This window comes from Canis lupus, chromosome 7, assembly GCF_048164855.1.
Source record: "Canis lupus baileyi chromosome 7, mCanLup2.hap1, whole genome shotgun sequence".
Classification (NCBI taxonomy): Eukaryota; Metazoa; Chordata; class Mammalia; order Carnivora; family Canidae; genus Canis; species Canis lupus.
Genome location: NC_132844.1, coordinates 17,885,347 through 17,907,766, shown reverse-complemented (window position 1 = coordinate 17,907,766; position 22,420 = coordinate 17,885,347). Strand labels below are relative to the sequence as shown.

At 34.7% G+C, this 22,420-nt stretch overlaps 1 protein-coding gene across 2 annotated transcripts in view; it reads left to right on the top strand.

The window, feature by feature from the left end:
- The first annotated feature begins 720 nt into the window (after positions 1 to 720).
- FUT9 (fucosyltransferase 9) overlaps positions 721 to 22,420 on the top strand; it is a 122,160-nt gene continuing 100,460 nt past the window's right edge. For both annotated transcript variants that reach the window (XM_072832032.1, XM_072832031.1), the window contains exons 1-2: positions 721 to 870; positions 18,282 to 18,370. The gene's annotated coding sequence lies outside the window, so the exon portion shown is untranslated. The remainder of the gene's footprint in view (positions 871 to 18,281; positions 18,371 to 22,420) is intronic.

Sequence of the window (22,420 nt, the reverse complement as noted above, 5' to 3'; positions counted from 1 at the left end):
AAATTTGCCAAAAAAAATTAAATTTGCCAACATATAGTAAAATATCCATTGCTCATCCCATCAGTGCCCTTCTTAGTGCTTGTCACCCAGTCACTCCATCCCCACCCCCCACTCTCCTCCCTTTCTGCAACCCTTTGTTTGTTTCCCAGAGTCAGGAGTCTCTCATGGTTTGTCTTCCTCTCTGTTTTTTCCCCACTCAGTTTCCCTCCTTTCCTTTATAATCCCTTTCACTATTTCTTATATTCCACATATAAGTAAAACCATATGATGATTGTCTTTCTCTGACTGACTTCTTTAACTCAGCATAATACCCTGCAGTTCCATCCACATCAAAGCAAATAGTAGGTATTCATCTTAAATATAACTAAATATTTCATATCTAATCATTTAATTTTAATCTGAGTGTTCTTAACCCTGAAAAATTTTAAGTTTATAAAAAAATTTGTTTATAAATCTCTAAGTAAACATTTCCAGTTTATGCATATGTGTGTGTTCTATTTTACCAAAAGATCTTCAAGAATAATTTTTCAGAGCAAACAAAAGAGAAAGAAAAAAGAAAGAAGAAAGAAAGAAGAAAAGAAAGAAAGAAAGAAAGAAAGAAAGAAAGAAAGAAAAAGAAAAAGAAAGAAGAAAGAAAGAAAGAAAGAAAGAAAGAAAGAAAGAAAGAAAGAAAAAAGGAAAGAAAAAAGAAAGAAGAAAGAAAGAAAGAAAGGAAAGAAAGAAAGAAAGAAAGAAAGGGAAAGAAAAGAGAGAGAGAAAGAAAATTTCATTACTTGACCAATTATTTCATTAAGGAGATCACAATCTTTCTCCTTGAGTTGAGGAGCAGAAGAACAGTCTTTATCCTTTCCCATTCTCCTTTTCTACCTGGTTAGTGTCACTAGGAATTCATCTTTTTAGCCTATGATGAATAAAGAAATGTATGTATATAAAGATATATCTGCATTGTTCATAAAGATATATATGAACTTATTCATAGTTATTTCAGTTCATTTGATATGGCATTTGTGTGTGTATGAGTGCATGTGTGGTGGCAAGTAAAGCCTCAAAAGGTAATTGGTGGACATTTCTGTAAAACACAATGAAACTTCCCTGATTTATCCAATTATATGCAGATAACAGCTTCCTAATATTACATCAATACATAGAAGTAGATAATGGGATTCTTGCAAGGATCATTGTTTATTTCTTGAAAATGACATATGCTAGAGAACAGTTTATCTTTAAAGGATAATGTATATCATAATCATATTATTGTAATGACAAAGTAAGAACTATGTATCAGAAAAACTTTATGTAGAAATAGGAATTCACCTAAGTTAAAAAAGAACTGATTATCAGGTCAAACATTCATTAAACAGAATAAACTGATATGATATCTCCTTTCTAGGATAATTTTCTGATACTTGCTTTTTTTCCTCTTATGCAAATCCTAGAACCTAACATTGCTTTGAGTTATTTGTAGCCAATAAGATTTTCATGATCAGGTGCTTCTCTTCAAGAAGAGTTATAAATTCTTTCTCTCAAAGCTGTTCCAAATGGTGCATGAGTCTACTTTTTGAGACAGGCTTTGCTACAATACAATCATCTTTAACTTAGAGTTGTATATGTGAACAGTCTTAAATGTGTGACTTGGTTTATAATTACATATGTCTCACTGAATTTGAATTAAATCTTATAAATGTAGTTGGATTTGATACCCACATCATATAGCACATAGAAATTATGTTTTCCCGTTATGACAAATCTGATGGAAAAACACCTTCATATTACACTAGAGAATAATTTAAGCCTATATTCCTTCCACACATACAGCTACACTAGAATATTTGACATACCAAACAAGGCAATAGAGATTATGTATTGAGATGGGAAAGCACTTTGAGGAATTGATAAAAGGTTGGACTGCCTAGAACATAATGAAGAAGACCAAGAAAATAGTGGGCACGATCTAGACCCCCTTTTGCTTCCCTAAGGCTTTGGGCTGTTGGAAAATAACAGGAGGAAACATATAGGCTAGCTGCTTTCAGCTCTGCAACATAAGCTGAGGCAGTTAACCAAGTTATGACCTAAACACTTGAATGGGTGCTAAGGAAAGAGCCTAGTGAATACTTCAGAAATATTATCATGTAACAGCCTTATTTGGGAAGAGTGTAAGTTCAGTCAATATATACATATACATATATATATATGTGTGTGTGTGTGTGTGTATAAATACACACACATATTCATGTGTATGTAGTTTTTAAGATACTTCCCTTCTTCTCTGCCCTTAGCTTCCATTTCCCAGGTGATCAGAATTGTCATGCTACCTTCTTGTTTTTGTTTTTTTTTCAAAGATTAATTTTTTAAATTTTTATTTATTTATGATAGTCGGAGAGAGAGAGAGAGAGAGAGGCAGAGGGAGAAACAGGCTCCATGCACCGGGAGCCTGACGTGGGATTCGATCCCAGGTCTCCAGGATCGCGCCCTGGGCCAAAGGCAGGCGCTAAACCGCTGCGCCACCCAGGGATCCCGCTACCTTCTTGTTAATCAAGAACTCCTCACTATAGCATCCCACCATAACCTCAAGTAATTCCTTACCCAAATCAAAGTTAAATCTGTGAAGATTGTGTTAATTTCACAGGGCTGCTGTAACAAATTACTACAACCAGGGGGCTTAAAACAATAGAAATTTATTCTCTCAAAATTATTGTGGTTAGAAGTTCAAAGTCAAAGTGTTGGCAGGGCTAGATTCCCTCCAAAGCTCCAAAGGCTCCAGGAAGAATTTGTCCTCACCTCTTCTAGCTTCTAGAGGTTGCCAGCAATCCTTGACATTCCTTGGTTTGCGGCAGCATAACTCCAATCTCTGTATCTGCTTTCACCAGTCCTTCTTCTTTGTATGTATCTGTGTCTCCAAAGTTTTTCTTATAAGAACACAAGTATTGGATTTAGGGCCTATCTTAATCCCGTGTGACCTTATCTTAACTTCATCTCACCTGCAAAGACTTTTTTCCCATATAAGGTCCCATTCACAAATACTGAGGGCTAAAACTCAACAGATCTTTTTCAGGTCACAATTCAATCTACAGTAGGGGAAGCTAATATTTAGAAAATTGTTTAGAAGGGCTACCAGATCCATCTAATTAAATAATTTTATATCAAAGTCAGAGTAACTCTAAGGTTTGTTTGCATTTTTAAAGAAGGACTTTGTAACACAAATGTAACAATAATGAATAGAATCATAGGGATCAGAACAATCTTTGTACCTGCTTCCTGAGTTTCCAGCTCCTCATTTTCAGCAAACCCATGGATCAAGATCTACCTCACCACCCCCACCTCTCAGCACCTGGGTGGCTCAGCGGTTGAATGCCTACCTTTTGCCCAGGGCGTGATCCTTGAGTCACAGGATCGAGTCCCGCATCAGGCTTCATGCATGGAGCCTGCTTCTCCCTCTGCCTATTTCTGTGTCTCTCCTGAATAAATAAACAAACAAACAAACAAACAAAAAGACCCACTTCCCAGAGTAGAGCATCTACAAAATGGAGATACTATGCAGAAAACTTAGGCTGTGTAGCTTATTATTTTCCTTTAGCAATGTTTTTGCTTCTATGATAAATATTTAAGTATTTTCTTTGGATCAATTTATATGAATAATGGCTTTATATCTCATTTTAATTTTGTCATGTTATTGTGGATTTAGACTCATATATGGAAAACATGAAGGATATCCAGGCAAAAATTCTGGCAACAGAAAACTACACAAATGTAAATGATTTGGGGAGGCCTGGGTTTCTTTTCTTCCAAATTATTTCCTAAGTGTGAATGAAAAGAAGATGAAAAGAAGGATAAGAAACAAAGCAAAAGAGTCTTTGGAAAGTTTAAGTCAGATAATCTGGACTCTTCTGTGCTTTCATGGTAGAGTAAGCATGCATTCACAATCTTGGAACACTATCCCTGAGTACCATAATGACAGAGGATATGATAACTTACTTAGGCCATTAAAGTCCTGAAATTCAAGTTTTACAATTATTCAAAAGGAAATGAATGCATTTTAAAACAAAATGCTTTTTCTTGTATGCAAAATGCTTTCCAGAGTACAACTTTGTTGTAAAAATTGGCCTATATTCTGAACAATAAATGTATTTCCTTTTTTAAACGACTTAGTTTATTCATAAATTGCATGTGATCAATACATATCTCAAATGATTGTATTTAATGTAGAAATTGCAGCTAAAATTGGAATGGATTTCTTCTTTCTCAGAACATTATTTAAGACTCAGAATTTGATAAGAAATTCTATTATTTAAAAATCTTTCATCAGTTTTAACACTTTAGAAAAAAGGAAATACATTACTCTAAATTAAGTTGCCATTTTAAAATATCCATTTACATTTTTGTTAGGTTTAGCATTTTTTCTTTGTTGACTACAAACATATTATTCTAAATTTTATTATTTTGATTATTGATTTCCCAAGAGACTTTGATCTGAATTAAAAAGCTACAGCCTAAGTTTTATAATTAAACTTTATAGTGAAACATTTATTTTTCATGCAATTAACTTATACTCAAGAAAAAATTTAAGTAATCATATGAGTTTCTATAGTGCTTTTTATTCAACTGTTTTAAATACTCTGTGTTACCAGGTCACTCAGTTCTTGTCCCAGATGCACGAAAGAATTGGAGACCCGAGACCAGAATGGGAATATAGAGTTTATTGAGTAGATAAGTACGGTACTCTTTCAAGAGAGAAAGTGGGCATTGCTGATGCAAGAGCAGCAATGGCACTGAAAAGCTCTAGCTGCTTCCCTCTTAAGCCTACTTTGTGTACATGTAAATTTGGCTTTGATACATAACATTTTGAGTTTTGTGCATGTGCCTATCCATGATGCATTCGGCTATGACTGTATTCATTTATGTATTATATGAGTTTCTAATGAGCTTTTGTAGTGAACTTAAGGCCAAGATGCACCTTTTGTATGCATGTTCAGCTCTTGCAAGCTCCCTGGTGGCTTCTGAGCCAGCTTTCTGGTTAGGCCTTTTCTGTTCTGTGAGCCCTAAGAGAACTCTGAAGGTATGGCTGTTAAGCCTCAGGGAGGGGTTCCTAGGGTGTGACCAGCATCTCCTTTATCCCTCCTTGCTAATGCCTAACTAATTACATACATCTGGAACTGACTTAGTTGTGACTTTTTACAGTGTGGTTCCCCAAACATATGCAACAAATTCTACTGAGAAGTAGAGGGCTTGTTATATGTGGAAATTCTGTTTCCTATCCCAAATCTATTTATCAGCATCTCATGAAAAATAGTTCATGAATCTATTTTTAATAAGCCAATCAGATAATTTTTATCCTTATTAATGTGTGAGAACCCAGGATTAAAGGTGATAGACCAGTGAATCCTAACCTTTTCAACACTGGTGATCTCTATGCTTTTCAGTATACCGGGAAAATCTATTCAGTGACTGTCAACTTCTTCCAAAGAAAGTCATCCAAGGGACATGAGTGAAAGCCTGAACCACCTCCCAATGTCCCCAGAGTTCTGGGATCCTGGCCATAGATAGCAGGCAGCACACTTGGAGCCTAAGAGAAATATTCAAAGACTTCTCTTCCCTTTTTCCTTCTCTCTCCCCCTATTCCCCTGCTTCTCTTCTGTTTTCCATCCTTGCTTTACTCTTTTCCATTTTCTCAATGCCTTCACTAATTTTGTCAGAAGAACTGGGGGGAGGAGGTTGTCCAGACGGCAAAGACAGCTTATCAAAACCCTCCCTTATTCCACCTAGCTCAGTCTCACTGAACATCCTTACAACAGGTATTTATAAAATAAAATGTTCCTTTTTTTTTTTTTTTTTTTTTTTGGTATTGTCACAGGCAAAGAAGAAAAGAACCAGTGTCACTAGCCATCTGTCCCTGGCCTGTCTCCCATCTTTGGTTCCAGTCATGCATCTCCTAGATGTGTGTGACTGAGGATGGATATAAGTATCATACAATCTTTATCTTGACTTTACTTCCTAGCTCCCATTTCCAGATTCTTCTTCCAGGGAAGGTTTTAAGAAGTAGGATCAGAAATCAAAACACCATCTGAACAAGCAAAAAGTGCACTTGCTTTTTGGGAGCAGTCACTGGAGCTTAGCCCAATGCTCATCCTGTTCATCACAGTTCCTGAGCTACCAACTGGCCTGTCTTTCCTTGGCCTGTCACATCATAAGTCAGGGCTTATCTCTTCTTGGATTCATTACCTCAAGAACCACCCTCTCCCACCTCCCAGCAGAGCTAGAGAAATGAGGAGATAGAATGCTTAAACTTTATTGATTCAATTTAAAGATGGGAAAAATGAAACTATTTCTATACCCATATCTCAGTAAAATTTTATTTAAAAGTTAATTATGGTCTAAGCCAGAAGGTGGCAAATATGATTCATGGGCCAAATCTGACCTGCTGCTAGTTTTTGTAAATAAGAGTTTACTGGAACACAGCCACAGCCATTTGTTTATATATTATTTATCTACTTTCACACTACAACAGAATTGAGGAATTATGACAGAAATTGTAAACAGTTGAGAAGCTACAGAAATCCTTGACTTTACCTTTTGGACTGTAATGCCTAAAGTATTTACCATCTGCTTCTTTAGTGCACAGTTTGCTAATCCTTGGTCTACATCAAAACATTCATACTTTATTTGTCCAATTTCTATAAGAAAAATACTCATAAATTAAATTCCATGGAAAGATTTCCCATAGCAATAGAAAATCTTAATAGACCAATTACTAGTAAGGAGATTAAATCAGTAATCCACAATTTCCTAACAAAGAAAAACCCAGGACCAGATGGCTTCACTCGTAAATTTTACCAAACATTTAAAGGAGAATTGATACCAATCCTTCTCAGATTCTTTCAAAAAAAATCAAAGAGAAGGAACGCTCCTCAACTCATTTTACAATGCCAATGTTATCCTCATACCAAAACCATAAAAGGACACTACTAGAAAGGTAACTATAAGTCAATGTCTGGATGAATAAAGATGCCAAAATTCTCACTAAAATACTAGCTGACTGAATCAGCAGCATATTAATAGGATCATTCAATGTGATTAAGTAGGATTTATCCATGGGATGCAAAGATAATTCAACATATGTAAATCAATCAATGTGATTCACCATATTAACAGAATGAAAGGAATCATGATCACCTCAATAGATAAGAGAACAAGCATTTGACAGAATTCATTCATTTATGATAAAAACTCAACAAATTAACCATTGAAGGAACATATCTCAACATAATAAATGTCATATAGGACAAGCTCACAGCTAACATCATAATTAATGATAAAAGGTTGAAAATTTTCCTCTAAATCAGGAACAAGGCCAAGATTTCCACTCTCACTATTGCTATTCAACATGGTACTGAGAAATCCTAATGTAAAAAAATAAATAAATAAAGGCAAAAAAAGATATCAGAATTAGAAAGGAAGAAGTAAAATTGTCTCCTTTTGCAAATGACATCATTTTGTATGTAGAAAATATTAATAAAAAATGTTCTTTCTAATCAACAAATTCAGTAAAGTTGTAGGATACAAAAGTAAGTAGTAATTCCCTAAACTAATAATAAATTTTCTGAAAAGTAAATAAATAAATCCCATTTGCAATAGTATCAAAAACAATACAATAGTTAGGAATAAAGTTAACCAAGGAGTTGAAAGACCTATACACTGAAAACTACAAAACATTGGTGAAAGAAATAAAAAACATACAAATGGAAGGGCATCTTGTGTTCATGGGTTGGAAGAACTAACATTGTTAAAATGCCAATACTACAAAAAGTCATTTATAGATTCAATATAATTCTTAAGAATATTCCAATAGCATTTTTTTACAGAAGTAGAAAAAAAACTCCTAAAATTTATATGCTAAAATAAGACCCTAAACAGCCAAAGAAATCCTGAGAAAACAAAGCAAGAGCATCACACTTCCTGATTTCACTCTGCACTATAAAGCTATAATAATCAAAACAGACAGAATGATGGAATAGAATTGAGAACTCAGAAGACCAAAGCATATACAGTCAACTAATATTTAACAAGGGAGCCAAGAGTACTCAATGGAGAAAAAACAGTGTCTTCAATAAATGGTGCTGGGATAAGTGAACACTCACATGTAAAAGAATGAAACTGGATCCTTATATTACACCTCTGGTACAAAGTAACTCGAAATTACTTAACCATCAAAAAAAAAAAAAAATGAAACCTTGTCTTTAGCAATGACATGAATAGAGGTAGAGATTAGAATGCTTACTGAATAAGTGAGTCCAAGAAAGAAAAATACTAAGTGATTTCACTGAGATGTGGAATTTAAAAAACAAAACAAATGAGCAAAGAGAAGAAGAAAAAGAAAGAAAGAAAGAAAGAAAGAAAGAAAGAAAGAAAGAAAGAAGAAAGAAAGAAAGAAAGAAAGAAAGAAAGAAAGAAAGAAAAAGAAAGAAAGAAAGAAAGAAAGAAAGAAAGAAAGAAAGAAAGAAAGAAGAAAGAAAAAAAAAGAAAAAAAGAAAAGAAAAGAAAAAAGAAAGGTAAAACAAATTAACTATAGAGAACAAACTGATGGTTACCAGAGGGGAGGTGGATGGGAGGAATGGATGAAATAGGTGATGTAGACTAAGGAGTGCCCTTTTGGTGAGCACCAGGTGTTGTATGGAAGTGTTGTATCACTATATTATACACCTGAAATTAATATTATATGTATAGTAGCTAACTGGAATTTAAATAAAAACTTTTAAAAAATGATGTAAATTAAAGACTTAAATGTCATATCTGAAACCATGAAACTCCTAGAAGAAAACAGGATAAACTCCTTGAATAAGTCTTGGAAATGATCTTTGGATATAACACCTAAAGCACAAAATAATAAGTAAACAAATGGGACTACATCAACCTAAAAGGTTTTTATATAGCAAAATAATCTATCAACAAAGTGAAAAGAAAACCTATGGAGTGGGAAAAAATATTTTCAAACCATTAATATGATAAAGGATTAATATCCAAAATATGTAAAAAAAATTCTACAACTCAGCAGGAAAAAAATAATAACCCAGTTAAAAATGGAAGAAGGACTGAACATTTTTTTTCTAAAGAAGATATATGAAAGGCCAACAGGTACATGAAAAGATGCTCAACATAACTAATTATTAGGGAAATGAAAATTAAAATCACAATAAGATATCACCGCACACCTATTAGAAGGGACATCATCAAAAAGACAATAGGTAAGTGCTGGCGTGGATGTGGAGCAAAGGGACCCCTGCTCACTGCTGTTGGGATTGTAAATTGGTACAGCCACTATGAAAATCAGTATGGAGGAACTTCAAGACATTAAAAATGAAACTATCATATGACTTAAGAATTCCACTTCTGGGAATATATCCTAAGGAAGCAAAAACATATCTGCATCTTCGTGGTCTCAGGAGCATTATTTACAATAGCCAAGACATGAAAACAATCTAAGTGTCCATGAATGGATGAATGGATAAAGAAGTTGTGAGCCATTAATATTATTCAGCCATAAAAAATAAAGAAATCCTACCTGTTTGCAACAACACAAATCTTGAAGGCTTTATACTAAGTGAAATAAGTCAGACAGAGAAAGACAAATATGGTATGAGTATCTTGCTTGTGAAATATTAACAAAACAAAAAGCAAACTCAGAAAAGGAGATCAGACTTAAGGTTACCAGAGGTGGAGAGTGGGGGTAGGAGGAATAGGAGAAAGGTGGTCAAAAGCTACAAACTTCCAGTTATAAGATAAATAAATATGGGGCTGTAAAGTACAGCATAGGAATGCAGTCAATAATATTGTAATAAATTTGTAAGGTGACAGATGGCAACTACACCTTTTGGGTGATCATTTTGTAATGTATATGAATGTCAAATCACTCTGTTGTATACTTGAAACTAATATAATATTTCATGTCAACTATGCTTCAGTTAAAAAAAAGGAAAGATAAATCAGTAACAGGATGTACCGTACTATGTGATGACTATAGCTAACACTGCTCTATGATGTGTAGGAAAGTGGTTAAGAAAGTAAATCGTAAGGAGCACATGGGTGGCTCAGTGGTTGAGTGTCTGCCTTTAGCTCAGGGTGTGATCCCGGGGTCCTGGGATCAAGACCCACATCAGGCTCCCTGCAGGGAGCCTGCTTCTTCCTCTACCTATGTCTCTGCCTCTCTCTCTCTCTCTCTCTGTCTCTCATGAATAAATAAATAAAATCTTAAAAAAAAAATAAATCCTAAGAGATCGCATCACAAGGAATTTGTTTTTCTTCTTTCTTTTTTTAATTGTATCTATGTGATATGACAGCTGAACCTATTGTGGGAGTCATTTCACAGCATATGTAAATGAAATCTTAGTGATGTACATCTTAAGCTTATACAGTGAAATCCGTTAATTATTTCTCAATAAAACTGTGAAAAAAAAGACTTCCCATACACATGTTAAAACATACTATATTGTTTTCTCCCAAAGCAACATAAGATAAATATGTGGGAATAACTGCTTTAATCCCAATAACCAGAACAGCATCTATCATAGTGGAGATTCAATAAATGCTTGGTTAAAGAAATAAATCTTTAAAAATATATGTACATTCTACACTGTATTTATGACCTTTATTTATTTTAGAATAAATTCCTTTTTCCTAAATCTTTGGGTAAAACAAATGTTCCGGGGAGAATGCACAATGAGATTTATAGTACTGTTTCAAGCCCCAGATGAGAGAAGCTCACTAGTTTGCCCTACAGGGTTCTACAGGTTTTAAGAGAACAAAGCACCCTGCTCACCCTCCCTCAAAAAGTGTGTGTTAAAAATGTTCTACAGATAAAATATATATATATATACTCTGAAAGAATTTCAAACATCTATAATAATAGCATTTACTAACCTGTATCCAAGCATATTTTAAATCCTCAACACATTGATGTTTATGAATCGTCCATGTCTCCTACAGCAAGCAGCTCAGCAAGTGGAAGAATTTGCAATACTCAGAGCTAGCTCTCTTCCACAACACCAATCCTGTTTTGTGCAGTTCACACAGATCTGTATCATATTCCCCTAAGGATTAAGGGTCAAGACAGATCATCCAAGCTAGCTACATAAAAGAGAAGGGAATAAGAGGAAAGCCTAAACTGAGAAAAAATTCAGACCATGAAAACAATCAAGGAGTTAAGAAGCAAGCACACATCAGATACTTCTCCCATAATCACTTTTTTCCAGCTTCTGTGCAGATACAGACCAAGGAAGGTGACCATTCACCATCTAGCCACACAGTAAATCTGTCCCACAGCAAAACGCTCAAGAAACATAATTTCCCTTTCTCTTCCTTTTCTTCATTTGCTTTGTGCTTTTTAAATTTTCTTTTATTTTTTAAAATTTTTATTTAAATTCAATTTCCCAACACAAAATATAACACCCAGTGCTCTCCCATCAAATGCCCTGCTTAAGGGAGGTCACCCAGTTACTCCATCCCCCCATCCACCTCCCCTTCCACAACCCTTGTTTCCCAGAGTTAGGAGTCTCTCATGGTTTGTCTTCCTCTCTTAATTTTTCCCCATTCAGTTTCCCTCCTTTCTCTTATAATCCCTTTCACTATTTCTTATATTCCACATATGAGTGAAATCATATGAGTTGTCTTTCTCCGATTGACTTTTTTTCACTCAGCATAATACCTTCCAGTTCTGTCCACATCAATGTAAATGGTGGGTATTCATCCTTCCTGATGGTTGAGTAATATTCCATTGTACATACATACCACTTCTTTATCCATTCATCTGTTGAACGACATCATGGCTCCTTCCACAGTTAAGCTATTGTGGACATTGCTGCTATGAACATTGGGGTGCAGGTGTCCCGTTGTTTCACTACATCTGTATCTTTGGGGTGAATACCCAGTAGTGCAATTACTGGGTTGTATAGTAGCCTTGTTTTTAAGTTTTTGAGGAACCTCCACACTTTGGCTACACCAGCTTGCATTCCCAACAGTGCAAGAGGGCCCCCTTTCTCCACATCCTCGCCAACATTTGTTGTTTCTTGTCTTGTTAATTTTAGCCATTCTTACTGGAGTAAAATGGTGCTTTATGGTCATTTTGATTTGTATTTCCTTGATGGCAAGTGACGCAGAGCATTTTGCTTTGTGCTTTTAATTTCAGGATTCTTATTCCCATTTCCACCTAATAAAAAGAGCAAACCAACATTTTCTATGGTTGGAAAAGGACCCCCTTTCCATGTAAAATATGCAAAAAAAAAAAAAAATCCTTTGTGGCTAAACTATCCAATGTTGACCTCACAAGACAAAACAGGGCTCTAGAATCTGTCTGCTTCTGTTGCAGTCTAGCTGCATCATTTCCACACTGGGCAACCTTGAACAAGTTGTTTAACCTCTCTGTGCTTCATGTTCCTCTTCTCTAAAGCTGGAATAATATCTTATAGGCTTGTTGATAGAAGGCAATTATGTGTAAAATATAATTATGTGTATGAAACTCTGGAAATTGTGCTTGGTATATAGTGAGCACTCTTTTATTATGAGGTGGTATTATTATTAGTGTTAATGAGATTCAAGGTTTTAGCCTGAGACCCTCCAATGGCTGGTTCTTGTTCCCTTCTCCTGCCTCCTACCTATGCTTCATCACACTGCCTATCTCTCTGCTCCGGGGAAGCCACACTACTTTTTATCCCAAATTATGTTATCTCTGTATTCCTTATCTGTGTTCATACTGCACAGCCCCATCACCATTCAACATTCACTTTACACTATCAAGCTTCAGCCAAGTAAAATTGAATACTGTTACATTTGTGCCCCTAGCCAGACATTTAGTACAGATTTCTTCATTTCTCTTTCTTCCCTTCCTCCTCTTGACTATGAACTCATCAAGGACAGGATAGTATTCCAGCCACCCTTTTAGCCATAGCACCTGGCAGCTGCTATATAGAACACATTTTTTAAAATGTATGTTGCATTAAAGAAGGCTTAAGGACCTAGTCTAGTAATTCTGAAGTCATAAAATTCTGTTTAAAGTATAGCCACAGGAATTGGCTCAGTGATCTCCTCTGGCAGCAAATCTCACTTACTACTATAAACTGCATGAAGGGATTGTCTTTAGTTGTTCAAAATTCAATGTCCTTTCACCACATTTGGTGAATTGAATTAAGGAACTTACTCTTATTAATGAAATTCAATTTTGGATATATCTGAAATGTTTCGAACAACATCATTCAGAGTCCCCGAGAGTTTTTCTTCTTTCTAAGACAAGTAATGTTCCATTTATCTATTTCCCTATCATTTCATTTATAAGAACAATATAGTGCTTTTATTAGTCATTTATACTGTCTTGAAACAATTGGTTCAACATATCTTTTTCATTATATAAAACAAACGTCTCCATATTTTCACCTTTTGGTAAATTTAACCCAAATTGACAGTTATCTTACATAAATATCTATATAAATTTTATTTTTCAAATTAACCCTTTGCTAAAGAAAAAAATATAGCCTACCCTATAATAATGACTCAAAAATGCATTTGTGTTGGTGAAATGGTGAAATAAATGAGTAGGATTTTATACTTTATTCAGATACACTCCAAATCCAAACATTTCTCTCACCTTTAGATTGGCTACTGCTTCTGGGCTTGCCTCTCTACTAAATGTTTTACAGAATATCTGAAATAAGTTTTAAAATTTTAATCAGATCATACTAGTCCACTGGTCAGATGAACTTTCCTGTCTCCACTGTACCATGAATAAAATCTGGACTCCTTACAATAGCCTTTGAGGCCCAACCTCATCTGGCTTCTACCTGTCTATCAATCCTAACCCCCTGACCAACCCCCAACTTGACACTACTGTGCCCTGGATTACTATACCACGGGCACACTGGGATTTTTTTCTTTTCCTCCTTGAATATGCTGTGCTTGTTCTTTGCCTGACCCTTTGTAGCTAATGTCCCTTCTCGTATTGCTCAGTCCTGAAGGTGAGGCTGAGACCTTTCCATCCCTCAGCTGTGACCTCCTTCATGAGGCTTACCCTCCCTGACCACCTCTGCTCAGGATGACAACTTGGTCCCATTGCTGTGAGCCACTCCGCAGCTGACATACCTCAGCTTCTAGCTTTGTGTGCTGAACGGCTCTGTGAATTCAATCCACCCTGGATCTTGGCGACCAAGTCCATCAGTCTCCGCTGTTCCAGTCATTGCTGTTTCCCTCTTCCGACACCTGGCTAAAGCAGAAAGCCTCACAAACCCCTATATCTGAGTCATTTTGCTCCCCATAGGCCCATTTTTTTTCTCTCCACTCATCATCCATGTCGCAGATAACCTAGGGAGAGTTGGGTTCATAAACTGGACCTGTTCCAGGTGTGAGACCCTTGTGACACTACTGGTTTACCACATGTTAGCATGGGATTACTCAGCACAGTAATCTCTTCCCAAAAGCAAAAGCAGAAACCTTGAGCCTTCCCTCAAGTAGGAGTCCTGAAAATTGTCCCCCCTAAAGGTTTGGCCTTGAGAAGCTGAGAGGAGAAAACCCACTTTCCCCTCCCAGGGAGCTCTCCTTTCTGTCCACCTCTTGGGCCACTGTCAGAGGAATAGACAAATCAGGCTTCTTCCCATTGCCATTTCTACATGATTTCCAACTCCTTTATATAAAATTATATGCAAACGTAGTCATTTATGCTTACTGACAAACATCAAGATGAAAAGTAAAAAAAAGCAAAAAATCAATGAATCACTTTCATGTTTCATCCTTAAGTTATAGAACCTCTGGATCTGGGCAAGAGCTCACATAATAGACTAATCCACGAAGTTTAGTCTTTATATATAAAAGGGAACTGGAGGAATTTAGAAATACTCCCTTTGTTTGGACGTTTGGGTGGTTCAGTCAGTAAAGTGCCCAAGTCTTGGTTTTGACTCAGGTCATGACCTCCAGGTTGTGGGATGGAGCCCTGTCTAAGGGCTTTGCGCTCAGCATAGAGTCTGCTGGAGATTCTTTCCCCCATCTCTACCTTCCCTCTCTGCTCTTTCCCCTGTTCTCTCTGTCTCTTTAAATAAAATCTAAGAAAAAAAAATAGAAATTCTTTCTTTCTCAAATTGCCTGACTTCATCCATATGTCAAAATAATCCTTTAAATGACAAAAACTGAGGATCTTGTCCCACCTTCACCCCACATCAGGCAGATGCTTTGACTGCCCTAGAAGGAAAGACAGGTATATAGGAAAGCAAGAAAGGGAAATGCATATCATTATGTGACTAGTTTAGACAGAAATGTAGAGAATGGAAAAGAATAATTATTTCTCTACATGTAATACATAAAAAAGATAAAGATAATTTTATTTAGATAAAATTTTATCAACAAAAATAATAACTCCACAACTTTATTCAGCACATTAAATCATAGCCATAATTTGGGAAATACACACATGCATACACAAATCTGAGTTGCCAATTAGATAAGAAAACTCAGGCTACTTATTGGCTCTCGTTATTGCTCTCATTCTAGGTAGGATTTTAAATATTTTTTTCTGATTTTCCAGCAAGGATCATTTTGAAAGCATCAAATAAGATTTGGTTGGTAAAAACAAAGCAAGAATGGCATTTGATGCTGAGGCAGAAAATCATCATAGTATCATAACAGACTGGAACCAGTTGAGATAGGTATAAATGCCCTTTCTCTATTTTTCTTAATTTATTAAATATGTTGATCTTTATGTCAAGATTCATAAATAACACATACATATGTTACATGCAATAATTGTGTTTGTGGTTTTGCTCATTTAACAATTCTAAGATATATACGATTTCAACACAGAAACTTGATCCACCCTACAAAACATTTCATTAATATTTTTCAAATTGATATCAAATAGTATTTAAAGTAGATGTCTAGGCAGAATTATCTTTTAAACATTGTCCAGGAAAACCATGTGCAAGTGAAGACTTTTTCGAGTACACACTTTTAAATTAGGGCTGGATTTGACTCCAGCTATACCTTCCAGCTTCTTATATGAATGATTTGTTTGAACTATCGAAACCCCATAAAATGAGGCTAATAAAACCCACTTTAAAATATTGGTTAAATGTCAATCGAAAACACTTAAAAACCTTCAACAGCTATTACAAAATATAGGCAATCTATTCATCTGCAATTTATGTCTTTGAAAGAGAAAAGATTTAAAAACAAGACAGAAATGCCAGATCTGTACTCAATATTTTGATTATTTTTAATATATTTTTAATGTATTTGAATCCAATATTAGAGTGTAAATAGGGAGAGAGGAATACCACATTGGGGGGAATTATTTTTTTATTAAACATAAGCCAAAGATATATGTGTGTGTGTGTGATATATATATATATATATCCAGAAAGAAATCTGACTGAATTTTGCTTTAAAATCCACTTATTTCAGGAAGAAGAAATGGGTTAGGAGTTTGGGGAACATTAGAGGGGGATGTGATAGGCTTGTGTGTGTATGTGCATGTGCCCCCCAGTCCATGCATGCACACATGTGTGTGCATGTGTGGATGTGTGTTTACGTGTACTGAGTGCGGAATTCCTAACCTCCACTTAGAAACCTCTAAGTTTAAGAGGCTTGTGTTCTACAGTAAAAAAGACGTTTTTGACAAGGAATACATTCCTTACATAGCTTGTGAAGGCATTATCTTAAAGAGAAAACTAAATCTGCTCTTTATTTTACTTTGAGTAAATTATTCCATAGTTCCACTATACTTGTTCTCAGTTAGGATAATGTCAGTGGGTCAGCTTCCCACTTTGTATTCAATGGAGTCTTCATTCATTATAGAATAAATAATTCAGTAAGACTTGAAAGCACTCACCTGCATTTTATAGTCACTCATGTTTTTGGGCAAGCATCTTAGTCCACTTGAGCTGCTGTAACAAAGTGTCACAGTTTAGGTAGCTGATAAACAACAGAAATTTCTTTTCCACAATTCTAGAGGCAGGGAAGTCCAGAGCTGTGGTCCTGGCGACTTGGGTGTTTGGAGTGGGCTTCCTGATTCATAGATGTTTATCTTTTCACTGTGTCTTCACATGGTGAAGAGGGTAAGGGCACTATCTGGATCCTCTTCATAAAGGCACTGATGCTATTTATCTCCCAATACCATCATCTTGGGCATTAGGATTTCAACATTTGGGGATGCCTGGCTGGCTCAATTAGTAGAGCATGTGACTCTTGATCTCAGGGTTGTGAGTTTGAGTCCCACGTTGGGCATGAAGCCTACCTAAAATTAAAAAAAAAAAAAAAGATTTCAACATATGAATTTGGGGAGGATAAAAAAATTCAGAACATAGCAGCTGGCATACAACATGAAAATTAAAGGTATTTGGACAAATCATCTAATTATTTGGTCTTTAGTTTGTTAAGCATCCAGATAATTAAGTAAACCTCTTGTTTTGCGTTTTGGTTTTGGTTTTGTCTACATGTAAAATTTATTTTGGGGGATCCCTGGGTGGCGCAGCGGTTTGGCGCCTGCCTTTGGCCCAGGGAGCGATCCTGGAGACGCGGGATCGAATCCCACGTCGGGCTCCCGGTGCATGGAGCCTGCTTCTCCCTCTGCCTGTGTCTCTGCCTATCTTTCTCTCTCTGTGACTATCATAAATAAATAAAAAATTAAAAAAAAAACATTAAAATTTATTCTGTAGGTGGAAAAAAAAATAGATACCATGAAGTATACTTGGTTAATAAGATATGTTATTTCCTTAGAGTTTCAACTAGAGCATTAATTCTTTCTAATAATATTTCTTTTATGGGCCACCTGGTAGCTCAGTCTGTTAAGCATCTAACTCTTGATTTCAGTTCAGGTCATGATCTCAGGATTGAGAGATAGATCCCCCAAACAGGCTCATTCAGCGGGGAGTCTGCTCATCCCTCTCTCTCCTCCTCTGCCCCTTCCCTGCAACCACCCTACCCAACACTCACACTCAACACACTATCTCTCTAAAATAAATATTAAAAAAAATAAAAATAAAATAAAATAAAATAAATATTAAATAAATATTAAATAAATAATAAAATAATGAAATCTTTTAAAAATAATATTTCCTGTATATATTCAAATGACTTATATAACTCATTAGCATTATTCTAAAACTTAAATGAAATAATATATTTATACAAAGGATACAATAATATATAGAGAAGAGTCTATGTTTAGCTGCATATGTAGTATAACCAGTACATTTAACTGCACATGTAGTATAACCAGTACATTTAACTAACATACTTTTTCTTTCTTTCTTTCCCAACAGGCTTAGAATGTGATAATTCAAGAATTTTATAATACAGTGGAATAGCTTAACAACTGCTTATGTGCTTCCCATGATATGTTCTCTATATTGTAAGTATATATTTACTTCAATGCTGGCTTGAGTGTGAGAGAAATGTGTTCAATTAGAACTTATAGGTAACTTAAATTGTTTTAGAATTATTGTAAACTGAAATTCATTCAAAGTATAGAGAAGTTGTAGAAGTTTATCTTCTAGGAAGAGATATTCTGTAAATTTAGATTTAATGTATCAACGTTAAAACTTAATATAATTGTCTGTTGTAATAGAATAATATGCTTTGAGGGTTAGTTATATTTTTAATAAATCTTTTATCTAATATCCTTAATATTTCTATACTATTCTTTAGTTTTATGTAATTTAAAAAAAATATTGGACCTACAAAATTTTATGCTAAAGTATTAGAATCTTGAAATTATCTTTTTAAAAATATAATATATAATTTCAAGGTCTGGACAATTTATTTCTATGTTAGTTATGTTTTCAAAAATTATTTTAGTTTTGGCAAGATAATACCTACACCATTAAATCATCTGTGTGTGTGTGCATGTGCGTGTGTGTGTGTGTGTGTGTCTAGTTTTTTTAATAAGTTACATAAAAAGGAGAAGAAGGCTTTGCTTGGTAAGTGAAACTCTTACTATTAATTTCACATTGCCAGAAAGCAAGGAAGGGAATGAAAGGCTGGTATACTATGTTGTTAAGTACTAAGCTGAAAGTACTACCTCACAGCAGTGGGAAGGAAAGGAGGTAGCCCAACACCTTTTCTTCAGGAAAATAAGGCATGAGCTAGAGCCCTTCACTAATAAGAAATGTCCCCCAAATTTATGAGATGGTTAGGCCATCAGGAGATGCCGTTCCTTAACAATACTTGATAAGGCCAGATCTGCAATACTCACCCCAAACCTTGCACGCCATTCTTCTGTCCCTTTCCTTACAGGGGCCCTGAGTATCTAACATTTACCACCAGTAATTTGGAGCTTAGTGAGCCTTGATCTTTCTCTACAAAGCAAGGGGAATGGGGTATGACTGGTTATACTGTGGAAGCTGGAGTGATGGTGGGTAGGTTATTAGCATGCCATTTCAGAACACTGAATGCTTTTTGACACAATATATAACTTAATACACAATATATGGTTTTAAAGTAGTGCCATCTAAAAAAATATAATATGAGCCAAACATGCAATTTAAATTTGTCTTGTGACCACATTTTTTTAAAAGCAGAAAGAAGCAGGTAAAATGGTGTTTAATAACATATTCTATTAACCCTATGTACTCAAAATATAATCATTAACATGTGATTGATATAAAAAATAGACACCTTTTATGTCCTATTTTTTCATACTCAGTCTTTGAAATCCTGTGTGTACTTATAGCACATATCAATTAGGATACCACATTTTTATTGGATATTCTTGATCTGTATTTAGGTTTCATAAAATTTACAGTTGAAAAAAAGTAGATTAACAAAGCCAAGTTGTCCCACATATACTTAAGGATTCCAATAACTAAATTGAATATCAGTTTTTAAATTTAAATTAACCAAAATTAAAAGTGATTTCTTAAGTCACACTCACCACATTTCAAGTACTCAACAGTTCCATATGGCTAATACCTACCACATTGAACAACTCTTTTCCAGAGATATGTTAACATAAAGCCATAGTTCTGCCTAATGAATTTTATAGGTGATCTTAGAACACACCAATTGAGCCTGTAACTTTAAAATATTAATAAGAAAAAAATGTCAAATTCTAGACTTCCGACTTAAAAATGAAATTTTAACCACTCTCATCTTATCCAGGAGAAGTTATATATAAGAAAATATATAAGATCTAAACCTTAAGGCTATAATGTACATTTGAATTTGTTTTAAATCGGCTTCAGTGTAAACACTCTATTGAAACTAAAGGAATTAGCTGATCACAGCCCTTCTAATTACAATGAGTGATTCAGAAGCAAAAAGTAAAATAAAAATTTTAAAAATGTCTCTGTCAAATATATTCATTAAAATATATTTCATTTCAAAATGAAAATATAAGCTTCAGACTTATAAATCACATATCTGATAAAGGCTTTGTATTCAGAAATTATAAAGAAGTCTTAAGACTTAAAAAATTTTAAAAATGGATAAAAGATCTGAATTTCAGTAAGAAGATGTATGGATGGCAACAAGTATATGGGAAGATGTTCAACATTATTAGTTATTAGAGAGTTGCAAATTGAAATCACAATTAGATACCTCTAGACACATATTAAAATGGATAAAAATTTTTAAAAATCTGACAATACTAAATGCTGGTGAGCATGCAGAGCCATAGGGATTTTTATTCATTGCTGATAGAAATTCAAAATGGTACCAACATTTTGGAAAATTGTGTTCCAGTTTTTTTAAAAAAATAAATACACTTAACCATATGATCCAGCAATCCCATTCCTATATTACCCAAGTGAATTTAAAATTTATTTTTACTCAGAATTCTATATGTGAGTATTTATAGCAATTTTATCTGTAATTGCTATGACATCAAAATAACCTAAATGTTATTCAGTTGGTGAATAAATGAGGAAACTATAGTAATAACTATACAATGAAATATTACTGAACTATAAAAAAGAATTGTCAATTTATGCAACATCATGGATGAAGGTTAAATGTATCTTGCTAAGTGAAACATGAAAGACCCAAATGACTGAATATTCTATGATTCCATATATTTTAAATACTAGAAAAAGCAAAATAAAGAAACTACAAACAAATCAGTGGAGATATATAAGAGATATTGGGAGATATAAGAGAGTTGACTATAAAGTGATAGTGTGAGGAAGTTTCAGGGATGATAGAACTGTTCTACATGGTACTGCAATTTTGGATAGATGACTATGTATTCATTAAGACCTATAGAACTATATAACACAAAGTGAGCTATATAGTATGCAAATTAAAAATAAGAAGACAATTGGATATTGATATACCAAGATGGACTAAAGACTGTGACAAATCAATATAACCAAATTACAAATGTAATACATAACCTCTTTCTCCATGGGGAAAAAAGGGGTCTAGCCTAAGTAACTTTGGGAAGCAGTCTTCCTAGAGGCACAAACTAAAATGAATAATGCTAAAGGGAAAATAATTGTACATAGACATTGTACACCCTTTGATAATTCTCCCCCTCGAGTACAGGTGAGTATGTAACTACTTTGTAATTATATTAGGGTGGAGAAAATAAATGAATTGCTGATAATGAAAGCTAGGTTCTTCATTGTCAGTGAAAGAGGTTATAAATAATCAAAGGGAAATAGCTAAAATTAACCTCATCATGCTAGGCAGAGATATCAATATGAACTAATTTTTATTTTAGCATACCTACAAACAGTTAAAAAAATAAGTATGTATATGTGTGTATACATGGGTATACATACATACTATTTATTAACTCTACCTATGGAAAGGTCCCAGAAGTAGTAACACCACAGTAGCAGTGAGCATACCCCAAGTCCAGATTTTAGTTACTAAATACCATTCTCCAATTTAAGAAAAGAACTCAGGGGCCCTCCAGTGGCTCAGCAGGGAGTCTGCTTGTCCCTCTCCCTCTATCCCTTCCCCTGCACATGCTCTCTTGCTCTCTCTCTCAAACAAATAAGATCTTTTTAAAAAATAAGAAAGGAACCCAGGCCATCAGGAAAAATGGCTGATTTGGGAGATACAGAAGGAAAAATGTAGCTAAGACTCAACTATCTTCTAGTACTAGAAAGTGAAAAAGTGGCAAAAAAAAAAAAAAGTGATTAGGGCATGTCAAAAGGATACAGGAGCTAACGAGAAAGAGTTCCCAGTAACAAAAACTAAAACACTTTGTAAAATAAAATATTGATTGTATTAGGCTATAACCTAATGAATAAAATAAATACTGACGAATTCACATTGGTGCAAATAAATGATTGACTAGAAAGATAAATGACAAAAAATCTTCATTATGGAAAAATTCCAAATAATATATGTAGATACTTCACCACATCCCAGGAAGTGAAGCTTAATTCCTCTTCTTCTGAATGTGAGCTAGACTTCCTGCCTGAGAGAGTATAGATATGTAGGGAAAAGTAAT